Consider the following 23659-nt stretch of genomic DNA (forward strand, 5'->3'; position numbering starts at 1 on the left):
GCACTAAAGAATTCCCTGAGGACAAGAAAACAATTTCCTATTCTAGCCACCAGATCCCAAGGTCGCTTTGGGAATATTAAAAGATAGGTTTACTCAAAAGGAAAGCAGCCTATCAGCTATCTCAGCAAGATTACACATCCAACCCTGGTCACCTTTTAGATTTTTTAGCTGTCATGATGCCATGAAGCATTTAACTGCAGGAGCAGATTTATCCCAGTCTCTACACGATGTCTGTCACATTATCAGTGTGATGGAGGATTTACTGTCAGATGTGGTCTTTAAAATGTTTACAGTTGTCCTGTTTGTGAGAGGGTTGGAACTCCTGCTAGCTTTCTAATCTTTTCTGTTCAGTTATTTCACAAACACAAGCTGAAAAATAGTCCTCTTCACACATACACAAGTACTCCCATCCTGGGAAAAGCAGTTCTTGGAGAACTACTCATGTGATTAAAGATAAGAACAAGTCTAAAAGTTTCCATGCTAGTGCTTTAGAAGACAAGTGATGCAGCTTTGACAGATAGGAAAGTAGGAGAAGATCTAACAAAAAATTCAGGTAAATACAATACATACACATATATACACACACACACATGCACATATGTACATATATGCATGCATGTATGTATATATAACTATTACCTTACTGTGCATTTGTTATTGGTCATGGGTGTGGAACAGAGCAGCTGATGCTGCCTGCAGAGGCTAGAATGAGTCTGCTGGAAAGGAAAGAACCAAGAACACTAGAGATCACCAGGTAAGTCATATCACAGTAGCTTCCCATACAAAGCCCTGTCTTTAAAGAGGTAAAGGTGAGCATGATTATCAGTACCAGGAAGGCCTGTTGCCTTAAAGATGACATAGCTGTCACCTCTGTATGTTCCATATCTACTGCAGATGGCTATGAAAATCTTATAAAACTAGTATACTAGTAACCTTGTATACAAGCCAAAACACACGTACCACTGTGGTTCTGTGGGGGTTTGTTACATTAAGTTTACATTAAGGTTTCTTCAGATTTTACTTTCAACCCTGGCACTACTTTCAAATTAAATAAGAGCTGCTGACAAGGTGAAAGTGAAGCGTTATTTTATTTTAACAGATCTTAGGCAAACAAAAACTCTTAATGATTCAGCCTCAAGTCACCTCTCTTTGCAGTAGCATGTGGTTACATCCAATATAATACTCACTTCAGGTAAGAAAACTCAGGGCTCACACTCTCCTGATAGGCTTAAGCCCACCCTCAGCCTGTGCTCTTATTGTGTGTGAAAGTGTACTGTGCCATGAATAAAGTTTGTTCCAGGTTTATTCTAACTCCTAAGCTGCTGCATGCATGTTCATGCCTAAAGTAAATTTATATGTGGAAAATAAGGGAATTGTACCTTGTAAGGACAAATTTATTAATTTAGTCCCTTTATAAATGTTGTCATAGATATAAAACAGACTGCAGTTGATTAAATACTTTGCAGCCACAACAGTTTGATCAATAGGTCAATGGGCTGTGCTGGATTTTTAATCAAACAGATTGCCTGATTGTACAGTCAACACTTGTCTTTGGTAGTTTCCCTTTAAGTTGTGGAGGTTAAAAGTGCAGAAGACCTAAACCTGCCCTCAATGCACCTCACTTTTCAGACTTACTATTATAAACATTTACATTTCCCCCTATATGAAATTGTATATGCATATAGGGACATAAGTTGCGTTTATCACAGACACAAACATAAATACATGTCATATTTTTGAAACAGAAGGCTTGATGAAAATCAGTGCCACATCCTGAAAAACAGCATATTTGTCCCAGGTCCAAGAGGGAAATAATTTGTGTTTATTGTACTGTTGAGTAAAGCCTTTAAGGCTGGAACACTCTAAGGCTCAGAGGAGTCTGGGATTTGTATCTACCCTCAAAGATGACTCTCATGCAAATGTCTTTCCTGCTGCGCCTACAAAGGTTTAGGGGCATTACAAAGGAAACCTAAAAGTCTGGGAGACAATAGCCCCATTTAGAGTGGCAAAGGAAATTTCTATGTCAAGAATCAGGGTCATGCCCAGATTCCTTGTGCAAAGCCAAGGAGAAAAACTATCACTCAGTTGACATGAAAATTATTATAGGTTAACTTGTGCTTTAAATTTACATTAAAAAATTAACATTTTCTGGTATATCTAGTTTATAACAAAGTCTTCCTTCTTATTTCAGTAGAAGCAACCCAGGAGAAAACATGGAAGGAAAAAGATGTGGCTTTTCATGAGGGAGAAAGATTTTCAAGTTTTGTGCTTGTAAAGACTCCAGTGCACAATTTTCATTACTCTTTATGTCAGAGGCCTTTGGGAGAGTTAATTTTAGGGAAAGACAGATGTAAAATCCAGCAAATGGCAGATGGTAGTGAAAAATTATATTCCAGGGAGACTCAGAACAAAGCAGTAGAAGATGACCTCTGACCCATGTAATTTGTGCTTCTCCTTATATCCATCACTCTTATGCAGCATGGAGCAAGGTGGGAACTGGGATGAGGTTAAAGCTGGCCTTTACCTCCTAGATAAGTCTCTCTCCCTCCCTTTCCAGGGTCATTAGATCTGTAGAATTGCTCCTTTTCCTGGAGTTGAAGTTTCTCACTCAAAATTCTTGCTCTGGTTAATTATGTGCTGAACCAGTGTCTTTTCTGTGTATGGATACAAAGGGGTTTTCCTGCTAAAGCACTGTAGACTTGTCAAGATTACATAATTTCCAACTCTACGTTCAAGGATCTTTTAAAATAGTATTACAGTCGTCCTGCACTTGGAGCTTATATTATTAGACAGCTTCTAAAACACTACTGTGTTCACTCCCCTTTTTAACACCCTCCACAATGTCTGCTTTATTTTATTAGACTGAGAACCTGGAAAGAAAACAACTTCTCTGACTGGAAATTACACATATGACTGTGAGAAACATCAGTGCCTACAACATAAGCCTATCCCACAGATTAGAGACAGAGACTCATTGGTAAGCTTGGGCTGTCCCTCAGCCTTTTTGTGCCTTGCAGCAGGATGGCGAGAATTGTAGATGTCTGACACAGCCTATGAACTTCCCTGGCAAAGAATATTTCTGCATGTGTAATGCAATAAACTATTAAAAGAGGAATAAACTAGACTTGCTTGAAACCACACCAAAAGTCTATCGACACAGGGCATGAAACAAAGAAGCAAGGAGCAGAGTGATCCACATAAGAGGGTTTTCAAAGAAACTCAGGGAAGGTGAATACTGGCTCCTCTCAACTTCCCTGAGTTTCCAGTTTACTGCAAGCATCTTGAAAAATCCTTACTCACTCTCTGTTCTTCACATTACAGCAGCACCACAAACATTTTGGCAGTTACTGCCCTGCCATGCAATGAAACTGCATTGCTGTGCTAACAAAATTCCAGTTTGTGGGTGACTCCGGTCTTGAGAAGAGAATATGGCTGATTTTTTCAGCATTGCTCAGTTAGTGGCAAGCTGTAAGCTTTGCATTTTTCAGCACTTGCCCTCTGTAGGAAGGGACAAGAGCATACCTTTCCATCCCCTGAGGTGTTTGGTTTTTTCCTTACAGCTTGAGAAAAAGAATTACGGTCTGAAAAATTCAGTAGATGAAAAACTGTAATAGGTTAATTGCTGCTGGCTAGAGAATATAGAGGATGAGAGTCCAAGGGAGCAGTCTTCTACATGTCATGGCCTTGTTACTTCATTCTGGGTATCATCATTGACTACTGTGGTCAACTGGCTGGCCAATCAGAGCCATGATAGCCATCATGCAGCCCTGATTTCTGAGGAGAGTAGCTCCTCAGAAAGCTGTGTGAAGAACTGAGGGGAAAACAAGGGGATATTGCAACCCGTGCTGGATCCTGAGAAATCTTAGCTAGCCCAGAGGACAGCACTGGTGGATTCAACAGTGGTGGCAGTCATACAGGGCTTTTGCCCTTGTCTTCATCCTACATCCCTAGATTTCAGACTGATGCTCCAGCCCATACAGCAAAATTGAGAGAAGGAGGAAGTGTACTTGTTGGGGGGAATGAAAGTTTGGTAAGGTATGTAGGCTTGGCAGAAAGGTCTGTGAATGTAGAAGCTGGGGATGAGGTAGAAATGAAAGCAAATTTTGATATAGAATAAAAGATGTTTTGCTGAAACAGTGATCGCTGAGTAACTGAGAAGGCAAAGGTTGGAGATGAGTTGGAAGGAGATTTTAGGAGCAGGACAAAGGTATGTGATTACAAAGACATGTTTTTCACCAAGTAAATAAGCCTCAAGAAGAGCATAAGTAAATAGAAAACGTGTCTTTACCAAAAAGAAAGATATGGCAGGCAAACAAGAAATGTTGATGTAGCAAGAAGAAGAAAGGTCTGAGAATTTTCCACTGTAAGCTTAAATTGTAACTTACTTACTCTCGTGATTGGATAATAATGACTATAATATGGTGATGGTAGTAGTTATGATAGGCTATAGGCAAATGTAAAGGTATTGTGTATGGTGCTTATTGGTTGTTATGTGTTAAGATACTCTGCAAAGAAAAGTATCTAATGCTTTGTAACTTGAACAGAAAGTGGCTTCAGGTATGCCTACAGCTGGAGCTGGCAGCTGTAGGGCTGGCTCTGGATACCCACTCCCTGAAATGCTGTAACTTCGCCTATGCAATAAACAGCTTTCAAGAGAGCCACCTGAAGTCCAGACATCCTTCGTGAAACTTTCTCCTATAGTACTAGTGGTCCTTGCTTGGTTCCTATTGCTAAGCAGATTACTGCCTGCTATTCAGAGCAGGATGGTGTCCTCTGTCTCAGACCATCTCTTCCATTACAGGTGATGGTGCAAAGTAGATAATGCAAAGTATTTCTAAGGGGAAGAAGAACCCCTCCATTGGGTGGAATTTGAAACCAAGTCTAAAATGCCCCTAATTTCACTTCCTTCATTTCAAGCTTGCACTTGTAATAGCAAAAAGCTGTATTAGTCTTTAGCATTTTATCTTTTTTTTCTACAATTTCAATAGAACTGGGCCCACTGGAGGTTTGACAGCAAGCTGTTGAACCCAGCATGGGCACATTACACTTCATTCATTCAAGACATACAAGCTCTGCTTCATGTGGGGTTTGTGTAAATACTTGCACAGATTCCTTATCTGCAGAAGCTTGCTCCTAGGAAGTTGTAAAGCTCATTAAAATAGCAGACAGAAAATTGTTCTACAATTTTCATTTCAATGATTATAGAGTGCACAACATACTAAATCTACTGCAGTTTAAGACAAAACTTCTACTGGTTTAATAGGGCCAAGATGTCACAAAGTTAATTCCCTAACACAGCATAAAAACCGGAAACTGTCCCAGAACAGTGACTTCAATGGAGTCTGGACTTCAGGAATTTAAATTCTCAGTTGGTTCAGACAGGCAAATCTTGTGCCTTAGCAGACAGATCTAATGACACAGTCATTAGAATAAGAAACATTGCCACGATACATAGAAAATGTGCTTGATTAACCAGCTAATGTGATACTTTTCCTGTTGTACACATAGAGTTTGGACATCACCAGGATAAACCAGGTAACTTTTCTTTCTCTAAAGGCAGTCACATACATTTTCAACTTCAGCAGTACTATTCTGACCCACACGGCATTGAGGAAATATCTTCTCTGAAGTAGTATCATAGTCAAAAGTGACTATTTGGGTGATGTGGAGGGAACGGGGCCAGGGTAATGTCATAGAGAGGAACGTTCATGAAGCTGATATGCAGGTGTTGGTATCTATTTCAGTTACATTAATAAAGACTGCTTCAATTCAAGCGGTGCCCAACCATAAAGTGCCTCTTTGACTGTCGTTTAATTAAATGCTTGTTCTTTGGTTAGGTTATTTGAATACCTAATCTATGATGAAACAGCAGAACAATAACTGCTGATATCAGGAAATTTTGAAGAGGCAAATGAGATCTGCCTCTCTTTTCTAATGGTCCAGTGAGACCACAGTGGATTTACTTTTCTTTGCCAAGGCCAGGAAGTTATTAATATGAAACATGAAAGAAAAGGCAGACATATCTTTCAACAAGTTGGTTTTGAAAGCAAGTTTGTTACCAAAAATTCGGTAAAATTAAAAACTCCTTAAACACTAATGTAGCATTAAGAAGCAGGCATTCTTTATTCAGCCAGATACACAGCGGGATAGCTCCTCCCAAAAGCGATGCATGCTGGGTACAGGAAAGTTTCTCTTTATACACTGAATTTTACATACATATTTGTTGATTGTCCTGGACTAAATATACATATGATAATATTTCCCCAAAATCATTAACTTACTTCCCTTCCCCTTTACGCATGCATTCTTCTGTCCTGGGGGTCTCTCTGGTGGTCTCTGGTGGTTGGGGGCCCCAGTGTTCTGGTTGACTCATCTCACTGAGATGGCAGGGCAGTTGGGCTGGTGAACTTCCAGTTCTCTTTGTTACACCATGGGCATTGTGCAGTTCCATAGGCCAGTGGTTTTGGAGAACAAGTGTTGGGTTAGCTCACCAGGTGTAGGCCATTTATCATCTGGTAACAAGTGGAACTGAACCCTCTCTTCATTACATAAAGTCTTATTCATCAAAAGTATGATTCCTGTTAAAACCAAACATGATGAATTTCAGCCACAAGCAAACCTCAGTGAGGATCGTGTAGAAGAGTAATAGCGGGGTACCCACTTTCTACAGCCACTGTCACAAATGCTCTTATATATGCAGAAGGGGGACCAAAGACATTGTGAAAGCAGCAGTGTGGGTCCCTGCTGAAGATGCTCTGGTGAAAGTAAATCCAGCTGTTCAGTTAAAGATCTGGATGCACTTAAAAACTGCAAATAAATGCTGCAGGTGCATTTCTGTAAAGCAAGGAGGGAGGAGAAGAGCCTGTTGTCCTCCTTGCTCCATCTGCTGCCCTCCTCTGGAATAGTACTTCTATGGCTTCTCCATTACAGCAGCACAAGAAGAGGAGAGGATGGTGTTAAAAAGATGCAGTGGGGAAGGGTGGACATATGCCAGTGTGTGTTCCACTTAATATTAAATTATTTATGTAAAGTGAAACAGCTTCATCCATTTAGACAGCTTGCATTCATCCTGTGACACTACACAATCCTGTCTGTAAAATATACACAGATTTGGTTTGGGATTTGCTGGAGATGGTATGCATAGAATGGAGATGGAACTCCATTTCCTGGGGCCCCTAGGAGCAAAAAAAATAAGAATGTCTCTCTCCATTTCACACCTTTTTTTTTTTTTTAATTTTTATTTTTATTATTTCTAATGATCTACAACCTACTTCAGAGCCAGGCTTTGTGAACACAAATGCTAAGCAGGCAGGGCTGACCGCTATTTTCTGAGCAGCAACATTTGTTCCCCCTCTTCAGCCAATGCACAGGCATTTCTCCATTTGGTACAGGCAATCCATTTCCTTAATCAGCATGGGGAGATACAGGAAATCAACCCCATGAGGTAAGTCGTCTGCTGTGAATTTGACTCTGTGCATCTGACTTGAGTAATTTATTGCCTCTTGTGGGATAGCACATGGGTAGTTAAGGCAGCTGGTGTGGGGTCAGTAGCTCTGACCCAGGAAGCTGTGACTGGTCCAGAGAGATGGTCCCGTGGAGGATCTTCTTCCCAGGTCCCGGTGTCTTCCCTCAGCTGCTAGCCAGAGTGCCCGTGCAGAGAAGCTATCAGCTCTTAGTGATTTTCAGCTTGTGATTCCACCTCTTGCTCTGCTGGGCAGTCTCCAGGCCAGACCAGGGAGAGAGACGAGAGACCCGTATAGCAGTTCTGCACGAGGTAGCTTTATTAGTCCATAGCCAGCAAAGGGGAGGACACTGATGGGCTTCTCTCTGCCCTCACAGGGATAGAGGGCTAGCTTTTATAGGGATACAGGGAGTGGGTGTCAGAGGGTAAAGGCCAATGGGTTACAAAGGATATGCATAGGGTCTCCCAGAGGATTCTGGGTCTGTCTTTTTCTCGCTGTAGCTGAAAAGTGGTTGCCTTTCCAGGGAGTCCTGCTGGGAGGTTAAGCAATCTCCTTTTCTCAGCAGGCTTTCCCTCCAGGGCAGGGGCTGGGCATACCCCACAGGTAGTTGCTATAACCTGCACACAGGAATGCACAAAACAGACTTCAAAGTAGCTTCTTGCTCTAACTTAGCTGGGCTGATTTCTGCCAGCAGTAGTAGAAAAAGCCAACAAAATTATTTTAGTTGTAAAAGCTAAGAGCTTTTCTGTACTTCTACAGGGAGCATATGTATTGATTAAGATAAATGCTAAAGAGGACTCTCTAATACCAGAAATAAATACTCAGAATTTGTAAAAATTTGCAAATCCATTTCCCTCCTTTCTAAGTATTTTTTATTCATTACACATAAAATTTACAGGAGTCTTACATGGTGCATCAGCACTGGAAAGATACTAGCAATCCCTTATTTTACGTAAAAGGACTTGATTTTAGCCAGAAGGGGAATGGAGGATTAATTTTGCTAATTACTTCTGAAAATCGTTCACTTATACAATCACTGACTCTTTTGGGACTTAACGGGCAGTGTGAAAGCAATGCTACATCATTCTTCTTAAATCTTCACAGGATTCAGAAGGGGCCAGATATGAAAATTCATCTGGCCACATCTATGTCATGGCTGGTCTGGTTATGGGCACCTCTTCTTTATGCCTTAGCAAAGTATAAATAACAAAGTCATGATTGAGAACACCAGGACTTCTTCCATCTCATAAAATTAGGAAGAGGGAATAGTTTTGTTAGTTGTTTAATTGCAGCTGCTTAATTAGTGTTTACAGTATCTCTCCTTGAAAATAGCCATGTGTATTTCATTCCCTACTTGCTTGTTTAATTTAATTAAATCAATTGTTGCACACCTGTTTCCACTTATCTAAAACAAGCACTATCTGCAGCATATCAAATATGAAGTAACATTGAAAGTAATTAATATTTATCCTTGAAATGTTTCTTTTGGAATGGTATTATTAAGAACCCAAGCTATAAAAATAATCAGACACCAAGTTTATACTTTAAAACCCCAATAGATGCATAACCTTCTTTTGAACAGTACAGGCAGATTTGAACAGGCACAAGAACAAGTAAGACATCTAGAAAACTTCATAGGAGATTGCAGAAAAACCTTTTCTTTCCCTGAAAACTGATGCTCTGTTAATGAATGCTCTGTTAATGAATGCTGGGAAGAAACAGCTTCAGAGGATTGCTAACAGGTATTTCTTAAGCTATAACAAGGAGAGAGATGTTCATCTTTGATGGACCTTTTGCCCAAGAACATATAAACCTGTATATCACTTACATTCCTAATAAGATGTAGAGCAACACAACTAAGTTCCTAGACTTCCTACTTACTGGGAAGATCTTGAACAAGGCTCAAAACCATAAGGCAATTAAAAAAATACCAGACATACATTCCCTACTCCCCTGTCCGCCACCCTTTTTCCAATTACTGAACTTTGTGGGGGACTTTAACTACCCTGACATCTGCTGGAGAAGAAACACAGAGAAGCACAGTCTAGGACATTCCTGGCAAGCACTGATGACAACTTCCTGACAGACGTACCGAAGACCCCAGAAGGAATGGTGTGCTGCTTGACCTTATACTAACAAACAGGAAAGGCCTTGCTGGAAGTTGTAGGCATGTGGTGGTCAGCCTCTTCTCCCAGGCAGCTAGCAATAGGACAAGAGATCATAGTCTTAAGCTGTGCAAGGGGAGGTTTAGGTCGAACATTAGGAAGAATTTTTTCACAGAAGGAGTGATGAAATATTGGAATGAGTTGGAATGAGGGAGGTGGTGGAGGTGTTTAAGGAAAGACATGATTTAGTCGACATGGTGTTCGGTCATAGATTTGACTTGATGATCTCAGACGTCTTTTTCAACCTAATTGATTCTATCAGATGTGAAGGCTGGGGGCAGCCGTGGCTATAGTGACCATGAGACTGTGGAGTTCAGTACAAGCAAGGAAGAAACAGGGCAGCAAGCAAGATTATGAACATGGACTTCAAGACAGCTAACTTTAAACTCTTCAGGGATCTCCTGGGAAGAATCCCACAGAAACAGGCTCTGCAGGGAAGAGGAATCTAAGAGAGTTGGTTGATATTCGAGGATCCCATCCTCCAGGTTCAAGAATGATGCATCCTGATGCACCAGCAAAGGGAGCAAGTGCTCTGTGTGGATGAATAAAGAATTACTGTCATTACTCAAGCATAAAGAGGAAATACACAGGAGGTGGAAGCAGGGACAGGCCACATGGAATGAATATAAAGAGGTTGCCAGAGTAACTAGAAATGAGACAAGAAAGGCCATCTGCAACTAAATACGGCCAAGGATGTCATGGACAACAAGAAGGGCTTCTTCAAGTACATCAATAACAAAAGGAAAACTAAGGAAAATGTGGGCACATTACTAAATGGAAGAGGGACCCTGTTAAAAAAAGGATGCAGAGAAGGCAGAGTAACTGGATGCCTTCATTGCATCAGTCTTCACTGACGTGGCCAACCCTCAGGAATCTTTGACCCAGGGGACAAGGGTAAAGGAACTTTGGAAGGAAGACCTTCCCCTGCTCAAGGATTGCTTTAGAGAACACATAGGCAGCTTTGATGTCTGCAGGTCCATGGGTCCTGATGGGATGCACCCATGAGTGCTGAGAGGGCTGATGGACACCACAGCAGGGCCATTAATGGTCATCTTTGAAATGTTGCAGAGATCAGGAGAGGTGCCTGAGAACTGGAAGAGAGTAAATGTCACCTCAGTCTTCAAAAGAGGCAAGGAGGACCTAGAGAAATACCAGCCAGTCAGCCTAACTCAATCCCTGGAAAGGTGATGGAGTGCCTCATTCTGGAGGCCATCTCTATCCACATGGATGACATGGATGACAAGAAGGGGATCAGGAGTAGTCAGCATGGATTCACAAATTGCAAATCATGCTTGACCAACCTGATGGCCTTCCATGATGAGACACCTACCTGGATGGATGAGGGGAGAGCAGTGTGTTTTGCCTACCTCAACTTCAACAAGACTTTTGACACTGCCTCTCACAATAGCCTCATAGGCAAAGTCAGGAAGCGTGGACTGGATAAGTGGACAGCAAGGTGGACTGAGACCTGGCTGAATGGCACATCCCAGAGGGATGTCATCCAGTAGATCAGGGTCTAGCTGGAGGCCTGTCACTAGTGGTGCCTGCCAAGGGTCAATATTGGGTCCAGTATTGTTTAACTCGTTCACCAGTGACTTGTGGGGAGGGGCAGATGCCTCCTCAGCAAGTTCACTGACGGCACAAAGCTGGGAGGAGTGGCTGATACCACAGAGGGCTGTGCAGCCCTTCAGAAGGACCTCAGCAGGTTGGAGAGACGGGCAGAAAGAACTGTCTGAAGTTCAACAAAGACAAATGCGGAGTCCTGCACCAGTGCAGGCTGGGGGTCAAACTGCTGGAAGGCAGCTCTGTGGAGAAGGACCTGTGGGTCCTGGCAGACAACAAGCTGTCCATGAGCCAGTGGTGAGCCCTTGTGGCCAAAAAGGCCAGTGGTATCCTTGGGTGCTTTAGGAAGAGCATTGCCAGCACGTGGAGAGAGATGATCCTGCCCCTCTACTCAGCCCTGATGAGGCCACATCTGGAGTGCTGTGTCTGGTTCTGAGCTTCTCTGCAAAAGAGTGACATGGAGTTCCTGGAGCAGGTTCAGCAGAGGGCAACAAAGAGTTGGGACTCTTCAGCCTTGAGAAGATGACTGAGGAGGGACTTCATCAATGTATATAAGTATTGGAAGGGAGGGTGTCAAGAGGAGGAAGCCAGGCTCTTCTCAGTAGTGCCAAACAATAAGACCAAAGGCAACAGTCAAAAACTGATGCACGAGAAGTTCCACCTGAATATGAGGAAGAACTTCTTTACTGTGCAGGTGACCAAACCCTGGTCACCACATTGCCCAGAGAGGATGTGGAGTCTCCTAGAGATATTCAGGAACTGTCTAGATGCAATTCTGTGTAATGTGCTCTAGGATGACCCTGCTTGAGCAGGGAGGTTGGACCAGATGACTACACAGATGGTCTCTTCTAACCTCACCCATTCTGTGATTTTGAGCTGTTGCTGTTGCCAAACATATCATTCAGAAGTCAGGCAAAGCCAGGGTTCTTGTCCCAACCACCATCTGCCTTCAGCTGCCCTGGTCTGTAGCACATCTCTCCCACAACTATCCCAGAGGACATGGTGGGCTACCCCAGGACATCTTTACAGAACAGCTTATAGACTCCTCTTTCCCTTCTGGAAAGCATAATACTAGAGAACATAATGAAAACATTATTAGCCAGAGTCTCACTTATGTCTTGTTAGCTGATAAAGTATCAGCATCATAGGCTTAGAGAGCATGAGAATCCCTGTGTTTCACAGTGCCTCCGAGACCTCCAGCTGTCTTAGACGTTTTAGGTTCCTACCTCGCTTCCTCTTAGACCTTTATCTTCTTTCCATGTATGTTCTTAAGAGAGTAATTAGCTTATTCCTCCAAAGGTCTTCAGTGACTGTGACAACAGTTTCACACAATTAATGAACACCCTGCTGAATTGTCACTTTCCCCCTGTGGATCCAGAGAAGAAAAGTATAAGTTACTAAAAACCCCAAATTAAGGTTAGGATTTAAAAATAAATATTTTTTTATTATATTTTTCTTCTAGATTTGCTTTCCTTATTTATTTCTTTCAAAGTCTGGAAATCCCCAGCAAATCTGACTTAAATCTCCAACGCATCTGGTTTTTGCACTGTATATGACAGCACATGCTTCACTGACAACATTCCATCATCTATCAGTGCTAAATATGGATGAGTGTTTATCTTTACAGATGTTTTAATATATATTTTATTGTTTTGACACATTTCCTTCCATCTTGTTTATCTAGGGATTAGCAGTGACATGTCTAATTCATTCTGAGCTGTTGTATTGAATGTGTTGCTACCTCACCGTGCTAGCTCACTTCTGCCTAGCAGAAGACCAAGACATCCTCTTGCCTAAATAGTCCCACCAAGATTCCCTGATCTTCTCTTTGTTGAGTCTGAAGCTTTACCTGACAAGTTCACTACGTTACAACACAGAAAAGGACTGAATCTGAGAGTCTATAATATAAAAAACCACAACCCAACCAACAAAAAATCCCAAACTACAAAAACAACGCAGTGGAGTTCCCATAGGAGAAGTAAAGAAGGAGTAAAACTATAAACCAAGGGGAAAATAGTAACAGAAAAGTGTCTGCACAGTCATACGGCACATGGGGAGAATAATTTATCTATCTGCCAGTCCTAAAAGGAATCTGCAAACTCATTCCAACTAGATGCTTTGCTGATGTCCATCCCTGGATTTTCTTCACTACAGATAGGTGCCTACTGTCCAGGAGAAGCATCAGGTAGGCAAGTACCATGTGTGACCCTCTCTGCCTTCTTTGTGAATTCCCAAGACAGACAGGATTCCTGTTCCCAATAGCCATTCTGGCACAGAAATGTGGCCCCAAGCAAAGGGACCCAGGCTTCCTGTTTTTCATGTTTGCAGCCACCTGTGTGTCTGAGTTCCCCTTTCTTTTATTTCCTCCTCAGTCCTCTCTGTTTCTCACTGTGCTTCTCTCTACCTCCTGCCTTCATTCTAGATCCATACTTTTTGGCAACTCTATGTCTCCTCCTTCTTCCATGTAATTTTTTTTTATTTCCATAAGAAGAAACTGTATGTTTTGCATAACATTTCCAGTGACAATAGAGAAATATTTACAATTAAGACTTGGATTTGGGGAGAAATGAACTCTGAGAAAAGAATCAGAGAGAGGAGCTTGAGGCTGAGCATTTGTTTGCAGGCTATGGTGGTTGTGTTCAAAATTCATAAGGACCATTGACTCTCTTCTGGGATATTTCTTATAGAAGAGGGCAACAACTTCAGACTCAGCTCTTTACAGTGAGATTGGAGAATGGCAGCAGAAAGAAGTAGCTATAATAAAGGTGACTTTGTAAATTAGACCAGAGGAGAAAAATTCTTGGAATTTCCAATAACTTTGGAAAGAAATGCAGATAGCTGGAAATCTGAAAAAAACCCTGTACTAATTTGAAAACAAACCAGTGGGAGGCACCAAGTCAGAATAACAGTTTAATGGAAATTAAAGAAAAGGAAAAAAAAAAGTAAAAGAAAACACTGGTTCAAACTGACAGAGTCAAAATACAGCCTGAGTCCCTGTTAGGCAGGGTGGTGGTAGCAGTCTGGTAGAATGGTGGCTGCAGTCCTCTGAAGCAGTGATCCTGTAGTAAAGGGGTCTGCTCTTCCTCAGAAAGTCCAGTGGTGGCTGTGTAGCTCCTGCCCTCTGGAAATCCAGTGGGAAGGGTTGTCTCTGGTGTTCAGAGTCCCAGATTATATCCACGATGGGATGCTTGGTTCCTCCCTCGGGGTGGAGCATCTCACAATGGGGTAATGAGTCATGAGGCCAAGTGTTGATTAGGCTCATTAACAGAAGATGGTCTGGAGGGGAGTTATCTCTGAGTCATGTGGCATGGCATTGATGGGCCATTAACAGAAAGATAGTCTGGGGGGAGGAGGCAAGGAAACACTGCCCCACCTGATTTCAACAGCTCATGAGGATGGTGATAGAATACACTGCAACCCAGGACAAACCCCTTTTGTTGGCATCCAGCTACATTTGGGTGAAAAAGTTTAAAGAGATGGAGGAACTGCCTGGAGAGGAAAGACTAAAGAGACTAAGGCTGTTCAGTTTGGACATGCTAGACTCCTCAGGTTTGCCAAATCAGAAAAGAGATGGAGAAAATGAATGCATACTACTTTTTTATGAAATCCTGCAGTTCTAGAGTTAGAGAACTAGACTATACATTAGAAGTAGGACACCAGTTTACAACTGATAAAAAAAAGAGTTCACATACCAAGTAGCAAATTTCTGGATTTACTTTACACAGGAAGCAGTGGAAGTTTATGGTAAGACAATAAAAAAAGGTACTGACATATTAGGAGAAAGCAAGCTAGTCCCTCTCTTGAGTGGGATGTTGGATTAGCTCAAAATCACAGAATGGGTAAGGTTGGGAGGGACCATCAGTGCAGTCATCTGGTCCAACCTCCCTGCTCAAGCAGGGTCATCCTAGAACATGTTACACGTTAGACAGTTCCTGAATAACTCTAAAGAGGGAGACTCCACATTCTCTCTGGGCAATGTGGTGACCAGGGTTTGGTCACCTGCACAGTAAAGAAGTTCTTCTTCATATTCAGGTGGAACTTCTCGTGCATCAGTTTTTGACTGTTGCCTTTGGTCTTATTGTTTGGCACTACTGAGAAGAGCCTGGCTTCCTCCTCTTGACACCCTCCCTTCCAATACTTATATACATTGATGAATTTCTCCTTGTATGCAGGGAGATTGGAGAACAGCAGCATTCTAGCCAGCCTTCCCTCCTATTGACTTCTTGTGAGATGGTGCAGAGCCCACCCACATCTCCAATGTAAAGAAGGGTTGAGGTTCCTGATTCTGTAGGGTCTCTGAAAATACCCTATCTATCTCTTTCTCATCCTCATGAAAGCTATACAGCCTACTCACTTTCTCATTTAACTCCTTGACCTGGTGATATAGCTCCTCAACACAGACACACTTTCTGCAGAGAAGACTCTTAGTCCCAGCTTCCCAGACAGGCACTCTTTACAACCAGAGAGCTGCATAGCTACATCTACTGTATGGGGAGAAGCCTCCAACATCACTGGTGCAGCAACTCCAACAGCCGCTGGGGAACAAGCACTACAGCATGCCATAATCATAATGTTTGGAACTCAGACTACTTATTCCCCTCAGTATTAACTGCTGCTCTTATACATTGCTCTCTGGGTCTGCAATGATGTTGACTTTCTTAAGGAGAGGAACCTTTCCTCACAAACTACCACACCACACACCCTTCTCACTTGTGCTCCCAGGAGCTGTTTAGATCTGTCACGGTTGCTCCTGGCAACCCCCACCCAAGGCTCAAGCCTCGCTCTTGAGTGCTGTGGGTTCCTGCGGGTACCTCAGCTTTTGCTCATGTTTCTCTGACTCTGGGAGCCTCCTACCCAGCCCATTTTGGTGCTCAGCCCTCAGGGCTTGCTGTAGCCACCGCTGCTGTTGAAGATCACTTCACTGAATGACTCAAGATTTCCTTGTCAACCTGTCTTCCTGTGATTTTGTAACATTAAGAGATACTAAATGAGGCAGACTAAATGAGACAGAAACATACACTCAAATTTTCCTTATCCAACCATTGTGCCTGCTGGGAACAACATGAAGAGAGCAGGCTGCAAAAAAATAGTTGGGCTCTCCCTAAAAAAAACCACCACCTTTCCTAGTTTCTCTTGGCAGGGACAAACATCTCCTGATTTCTCCTTGTCCTGTCACAGGTGGGCTGGCCCTGTAATCCCTTTCTTATGGTCTTAATCACTGGATGCTAGATCAAGGTTAAGGATAGTCTTAAACTGACTGTTCTCTTGAGCTTTTACTTAATCTGACTATGGTCCTTAACCCCTTTGCTCATCTGTGATCCTGACATGATCGTAACTGTCCTTGGAAAGATGAAAAAGTGAATTTGTTTCCCTGGATTTCTGAGCAAGGTCTACATCAGGTTACACATTTCATTGAAGGAACTCTATGGACTGATATCTTTAGGCTACCTTTAAACTGACGAATCCACACATAGAAGAACAACTTCATCCCTCTTTGTCAAGTTTCAGGCCTCTTATGTCCATTACACCTGCTCAACTGTTGTTCTCTTTCTGCTTTTCTTCCCGTATCTGCCTCTTTTTTTAAGATTCCTCTGTCCCATCCACAGCTACATTTCCTCTATGCTGCCCACAAGTCCTTTTCTTCACTTCCCATCTGGATGATAGTCAGACCAGCTGCTGCATGCTTTGGCAGCAATTGCTAACCAGTATCGGCTCACCAGGCAATAGCTGGATACAAGGCTATCAGCTCCCAGAATGAGATTTCTTTGGCACTAACTGCTCCAAGGTTCCTTGGACATCTCACTCCAGCTACCCTCCACCCTCAGCTGCACAGACATGTGCACACACACTCCTCTGTGGATTAGCTCAGCAGGAAACCCAGTTCTGAGAAGGGAGCTTGTCACGTCTGTCTGGCTTGATTTGGGATGACTCAGTTGCCCTTGCTTCCACTTCTCTGTTTGTTAAATGGGACAAGGATGTGAGGAATCCAGGCTACCGTGCTTCCAACATGCTTTGCTCTGGTTAGAGAAACCCTAGATCTGGAACAACTCTCCTGATGTAATGAGATCATTATTGCTATTCCTTGTAGATGAAAAATTAAGGACAGTGAAGCCCTTATGCAGGACATTACTAACGTGTCACTAATACAATTGACTCTAGCTTTCAAGTAATTAGGTTTTTCATTTTATCCCCCAAGTGATTAGCACTATTTACTACTCTCCATAATTTCTTCTCTGCCAGTAGCTTAAAAAAAGCTCTGTAAAGTCCAGGCAACCTTTAAAAAGCTAATTTACCAGCAAGACAATACTTGACTACAGACTTTCACACACACCCACACCCACCCCCACCCCACCCCCCTTGTTTCACCCTAGGTTTACAATAGCTTGACTTGTCTGTTGTAAAGGAAACTGTATTTGTTGGGGAAGGCGCAGGTCACTGTATCTTCACAGACTGGGAACTGACCTAAAGTAATTTCCCAAAAATGTGCACAAGATAACGAAAATGGTAGTGTACCATAATACTGGAATGAGTACCGCAGTTTTCTTCACCACCTGGGACTATCATTCTGCTCCTTTTCATGACTTCTAGCAGCCTGTCACCCTTGACAAATTCTTGCATTATCTAAAATCCCTCTGATAAATACTGACTGCAGTCATTCCTGGAGGCAGGTGGTTAATCGGAGAATACAGAGGAACTGGAATGTTTTAGCTATCTGTATTTGCAGAAGTCTTTTGCAGGTGACAAGGCCAGAGACTGACAGTGACATGCAAGGGGTATTTGTGGCAAACCTTCAGGTGAGGTCCCAGAGAGCCCTCACACTACCTTAGGATAAGGGGTGGGGGAATGGAACAGACAACTTAGCTTCCAACTTTTGATCTTGCCTTCTCACTATTTCTGTGACTGTTCTTACAGACTTTTGTGTTTTAAGGGGTGGGGGAGAAGGAAGTCAGGAAAAGGCTGCCTGTGTTTTGTTACTTGTCATGGTAATAAATGTTTCCCATATCAATGTTAAATAGCTTCAATGGACCACACCTGTGTCCCTCTTACTAGCTGTGATCTGGGCTAGTTGAGAGAGTGCTTCATCCATCGAAAGACAGTGAAAAGCAATGAAATGAAGATGTATGAATTCAAATGCGCCTCTCTAGAGAGGTGAGATCCTTTAATTCCTGGCAGTCTCAGATATGGAGAGTCTGAATTTTCCCATCTGATAGCAAAATTGCCTTTGTTCATGCTTCAGCCTCTTTTACCCATATCCATTTCTACAGGGAAGACTAAAACCTTGTTTCTGGAGCAGAGAGTTAAAACAGTCAACAGCCTTATAAAGTGACAGTGCAGCTGTTTCTTAAGTAGCAATGGATCTTAATGAAAGTCTGCTTATAAAATTATTATCACAGCAGAAAGTAAAGATCCCAACTGATACTAGGTCCCTATTGTGCCAGGCACTCTATGAACATATTAGGAGAGAATAACTTCTCTGCAATGAATTTAAAACCTTGTTAGATAAGACAGAAAGAAACTGTGCCAGGGATAAGGGTCCCTGGGGTGAAGAAGATGACCCTGGTCACTGTAAAAACATATGGTATAGCCTGGAATAAGATGTGGGGTTCTTGTCACCAGGCTCCCTGGTAGCCCTAGAGCAGAAAGCGGTTCATATCTAGCAACTCAGAACCAGTTTATTTGTATTGCTTTGAGGCCAAGACTTGAGACTTTTTGGTTTTTTCAAATACAATTTCCAGTCCTGCACAGGGGAAGCCCTGGGCCTGACCTGGGGCACTGCATCACCATGCACTGGGATGCAAGAGAGAGGCAGTATGCCCAGATTGGGTAGGGCTGGACTGTGCATCTAGCAGGAGGTCAACGCTATGTTTAAAGCAGCTGTGCCCACATTTTTTGGCTGTCACATCCCCTCTCCTGAAACCTGACTTCTCCTAAGCCTATGTCAAATTGTCTTTGGACTTGAAGTTGGAAGGGGCTGAATTCCCAAGATAGTACTTTTTTTGGAATATCACAGCAGCATTGACAATAAGGCAACTGATGCATTAACATGCCAGAGAGGTTTTGATGTTTATTCATGTGATGCTCTCAAGGGTTGATTGAATTGATGCCTGATACAGCAACTAATGGGAGCTCTTGGCAGGGTACCTTAGATTAATTTCCTTGTTATCTGACTAGATTTTATTATACTCTCTAGCAAAATCAATATTGAAGCTGGTGCACAAAGCAGCCTCTTTTAGCTTCAGGGTTTAAAGATTTATGGGGGCATCAGGGAAAACCAGTGAAGGCAAAAGACGATGACAAAAGAAGTAAAATCCAAGTGACACAAATTGCTACTGAACTAGGGCAGGTAAAATCAATCATTAGGTTTTGAAGTTTCTGTCTTTGTTAGGGAATAATTTTAGAATTTACCTCTCCCTTCCCATCTTTCCTTTCCTCCCTCCTGCTTTGCTGAGGCTGCATGTTGCCCTTGCACTCCAGATACTGTAACCAGAACAAAGAAAATGCTAAGCTCTCTCTTTAATAGAGAGTTACAAGGATTTTAGGTGTTTGTTTCAGGTGCTAGTAGAGACAAAAGATACTGAAAGAGCACCAGAGAGCAAGGAGAAGAACACTGCTGTAACCCTAGATGTCTTACCCTTTTCCATACCTGGTCCTATATATATCGCATGGACCTTAGTGGAGCCTCATCAGTCCTGTGGAAAGAGCCAATGGTTCTACCTACTTTAGTTTTGGAGAGGTAAAATGGGGAAGAAAGCATAATTTTATTGAAATACTTCAATTTCTTTCCTTTTTTTTTTCGGTTTTATTTTTCTGTCAGAAGTCCTACAGTGTCACAAGGTCAGTTGTCTTCAGATTTCAAATTCGCGAACTGCTTAATGCTAATGCTTTTCACAAGTAATGTAGCTTCCCCATCCCTCCAAGGTATGAGCCTGCAAGCTAATTTGTATTTTAGCTAGCTAGAGCAATTGTGATACTCAATCAGATATATTATTATTTAATCAATTCTGTTGAGTTGTCATTAAGATTGTCACCATATTTGCATAAGACTACCCCAAAGGGAAATAAATGATGGATTTTAGAATGTTAGTAACACTGTGAGTTTAAGTAGGTACACAGCCGGCTGTCACATTCACCAGTGCTACCCCGGACTTTCCTGATCCCAAAATTACTGCTTGTTTTCTTTTCTCTCCAATCTTCAACAACAGCATTATGAGGCATAGCCCAGTCATCCTTGTAACATGCTTGAAGGAGTTATGAAGTAAAACACCACTTGTGCTCTAGGATTATTCAGAAAGAAATACTTTCCCGTTGCTTAGTATGTTTTTTTTTTAATTGCTGTAAGATTACAGCTTAACAATTAAAACAGTGTTGAGGGTTTGAAAGATTTTCTAGCTATGCATGCAAACACATTCACATTAACAATATTTGTGAGTGTCTAAGTGTTGCATATGGGGGAACCCTATACCATTCATATCTTGCATGAAATTATTTTATAATTGAATTGAAAGGAGGAGCTGGACTGCACATACTGATCTAAAGATCATTCAACCAGGAAAGTTTTATTAACAGGAGTCAGATTCAGTCCTCATTGAATCATTCCAAACTGAGCCTAGAGACACTTCAGAAAGAGAGTCAGAGAAGCGGGTATTTGCTTTATTCAGCGCTGGGTGCATGGGGGATCGCTCCTCCTAACACGCACAGCCAGCACTGTTACTCAGCACAGTGTATGGTTACAATTCATGAATATTCATCACATTCCTTTGGGTAGGAGTGGTTATAAAATTACTTCTTGGAAGTCATTAAGATCATTAGCATACATGATGCGCAGGCGCAGTGTACTCTGGTGGTCGAACTGAGGAAGGCTCCACGTGTCCCTCAGGAGTCGTTCTTATGAAGGCTACTGGTCTTCCTCACAATGCACTTTTCACCTTTCTTTCTGAATCGTGCAGTCCTTCGTTGGTTGATTCAGTGTTTTCTGTGCTGGCTTCAACAGGTTCTGTTCTTCTTATCCTGACAAGGTGCATTCTATTTCTCTTATCTTGAGAAGGCTAAGGCGCATCCTGCTTCTTAGGCTTGTGAATAATATTTGCTGACTCCTAATAGTTAACTCTTGCATACATGAGTTAACTATTGATCAACTCCTTTCATCATCAATATAAATGGTAGAATTCAAATGGCACAAGAGGTCTTGCATGACCTTTTTAGTCAAGAACAGATGCCACCTGCCAATACCATCTTCTGTACACATAGACATAATATATAGTAATTGCAGCATCACATACCTGCAATGCTTTCATGCATTGGGTTGCAGTGACTCTTGCAAAAATCATCTTGTTTCATGGGAGGAATCACTGGTATCACTGAGGCAAGGAAGTTTCTTAGACATCCTTTCTTCCAGGAGATCTTCAGCACTGGCATTGTTGTTTGTCCTTCACCATGCTCTTCATTTGCTTTCCTCCACAAGCTGAGACACAACATCTGCAAGTGCAGTTTCTAAGACAGTGGAGAGAGAAAAAACTATGTCATATTTATTGTTTATTTCACAAAGGATTTCCATGGAAGATGTTTTGGTCCTGTTTTCATGCTGACTAAATATACTGTCATAATCACAAACCTTGATGTATAAACTCTTAAAAACTTAATAGTGTGAAAGTAGTGTACAAATCCCGTGTGGGGTCTCAAGAAAGAGGAAAATTTCAACCAGTAAAATTCATGGCCCAGCAGGCTGTGGAGGATCTTGTTAGTTCCTATGTTATGTACCTCTCCCTTCTAATCACTTTATTACCCTGAACATCTGTGGAAACATGGAGGTGCAAGGAGCCTCAAGGCTGCTCAACGTTTGATTGCATTTTCTCCTTAAACATGTGCAAATGCTACTTCTATTTGCACCTTAGCAAAGCTGTGATTTGCAACACCGAAGCCTAAATGATACCTAAGATCCCTTTAGAACATTAAACAAACAAGACAGTAGGACATCACACAGTCTGGGAAGCTCTAAATTGAAAACTGTACTGCTTTGAAAATGAACCAGTTGCATTTCTTTACTGTGATCCAAACTTGAGAGGCTTTTCTGCATGAATCCAGGCTCTATTTGCTTCCCAGAAAACTTAACCAGGATTCTGATTCCAGGCTTATTGTGTAGAAAATCCTGTGTGTCTTATTTCATTTTGGTTTTAGTTGGATTTATATGAAACAGACATGAAAAGGCAGAGGACAGCCAGGTGACTTTGCACAGTGTCTTGGTTTGAAAGACAGGTGTCTGCTAAGGAAGGCAGGAGCCTCCCTTGGATTGGCAGATGCAACCCCCCTTCCCTCTGAGTTATTATAATTTTGAAATCAAGGGGCTTTTAGGCAAAGATGTGGAAAATAGGAATAACAGTTCTTTACTATCATATATCTCTATGTGTATAACCAGTCAAACAAACAACAATAACTATGGCAGTAACAGCAAACAATCACAAACCCAGTGCCAGCCTTCTCGGCTGTCAGGCCCTTTCCCCTCGGGTGCAGTTCCGCTCGCAGCCGGCAGGGGCGCTGGCGGCTCCCAGTGAGCAGGGCAGGTGTGATGGTTCCCCCGCGGCTGCAGGGGGCGCTCCAGAGTGAGCTCGGGGAGCACATGGCTCCGGTGCCCTAGGATCCCAGGGAGGGATGGAACGAAGAAGCTTCACAAACCCCTGGGCAGCCGATCCTGGTGTCTGGCTGGACCCTTGGGAACAGCAGGCTGGAACAGCAGGCTGAAACGGCAGGCTGGAGCAGCAGGGATGAGCACAAATCCCGGGTGTCAGACGAAATGTATCCAAACTGCAGAGCTGTGGTGGGAACCCCCGGAGGTCTGGGCAGGCAGGGTGGGCACGGCTACAATGTAGCGAAGGCTCAAAGCAACGGCAGGGCAGGGCGGCCACGGCTCGGCCTCCAGCGGGGCAGGGAAGGCGGGCTTGGGATCCTGGGGTTTTTCTCTGGCAGAAGGAAAAGCAGCCTACGAAAAACAGCCTCCCTCTCTGGCATTCGGGGACCGACCAACTGCACACCCAGGTGAAACAAAGGAGTAGCCAGATGCATCCCAACCTTAGTGGGTAGCTCTTTGTTTTTCTTAAGTACCCAGCAATTTGTCCCCCTACCAACACATAAGGGGAAAATTCCTTTAACAGAAAAAAACTAGGAGAACTCCTAAAACCCCAACACAGTAATAGTTTGACAATTTAACTTTCTATGTACTGTCAGTGAGCTTCTAATCTGATTCTTACAGTAACAAATAGTCAGAGGCAGTTAGTAGCAAGTTAAAATTTAGAGCGTGACTAGGATTATACGAGGTACTTTGGACCTGAGATCAGTATTGGTTGAACGACTATTAAAATAACTGACTATAAGGAGAATACCTTCTAGTAGTATTTCCTGGGCTGTCTGCAAGTTCTTAAGTTTCTTCAGAAAAAATAAGCCTTCCCCTCTTCTTTTTAAATGTTTTTGCAAAAG

At 42.5% G+C, this 23659-nt stretch overlaps 1 long non-coding RNA gene across 2 annotated transcripts in view; it reads left to right on the forward strand.

The window, feature by feature from the left end:
* The window catches only part of LOC121671978, a 31764-nt gene extending 28629 nt beyond the window's left edge, over positions 1 to 3135 (forward strand). For both annotated transcript variants that reach the window (XR_006018694.1, XR_006018693.1), the window contains one exon: positions 2862 to 3135. This is a non-coding gene — a long non-coding RNA (uncharacterized LOC121671978). The remainder of the gene's footprint in view (positions 1 to 2861) is intronic.
* The last annotated feature ends 20524 nt before the right edge of the window (positions 3136 to 23659 follow it).

This window comes from Corvus kubaryi, unplaced genomic scaffold (assembly GCF_017639235.1).
Source record: "Corvus kubaryi isolate FWS band 111438036 unplaced genomic scaffold, C.kubaryi_AGA036_p1.0 37398, whole genome shotgun sequence".
Lineage (NCBI taxonomy): Eukaryota > Metazoa > Chordata > Aves > Passeriformes > Corvidae > Corvus > Corvus kubaryi.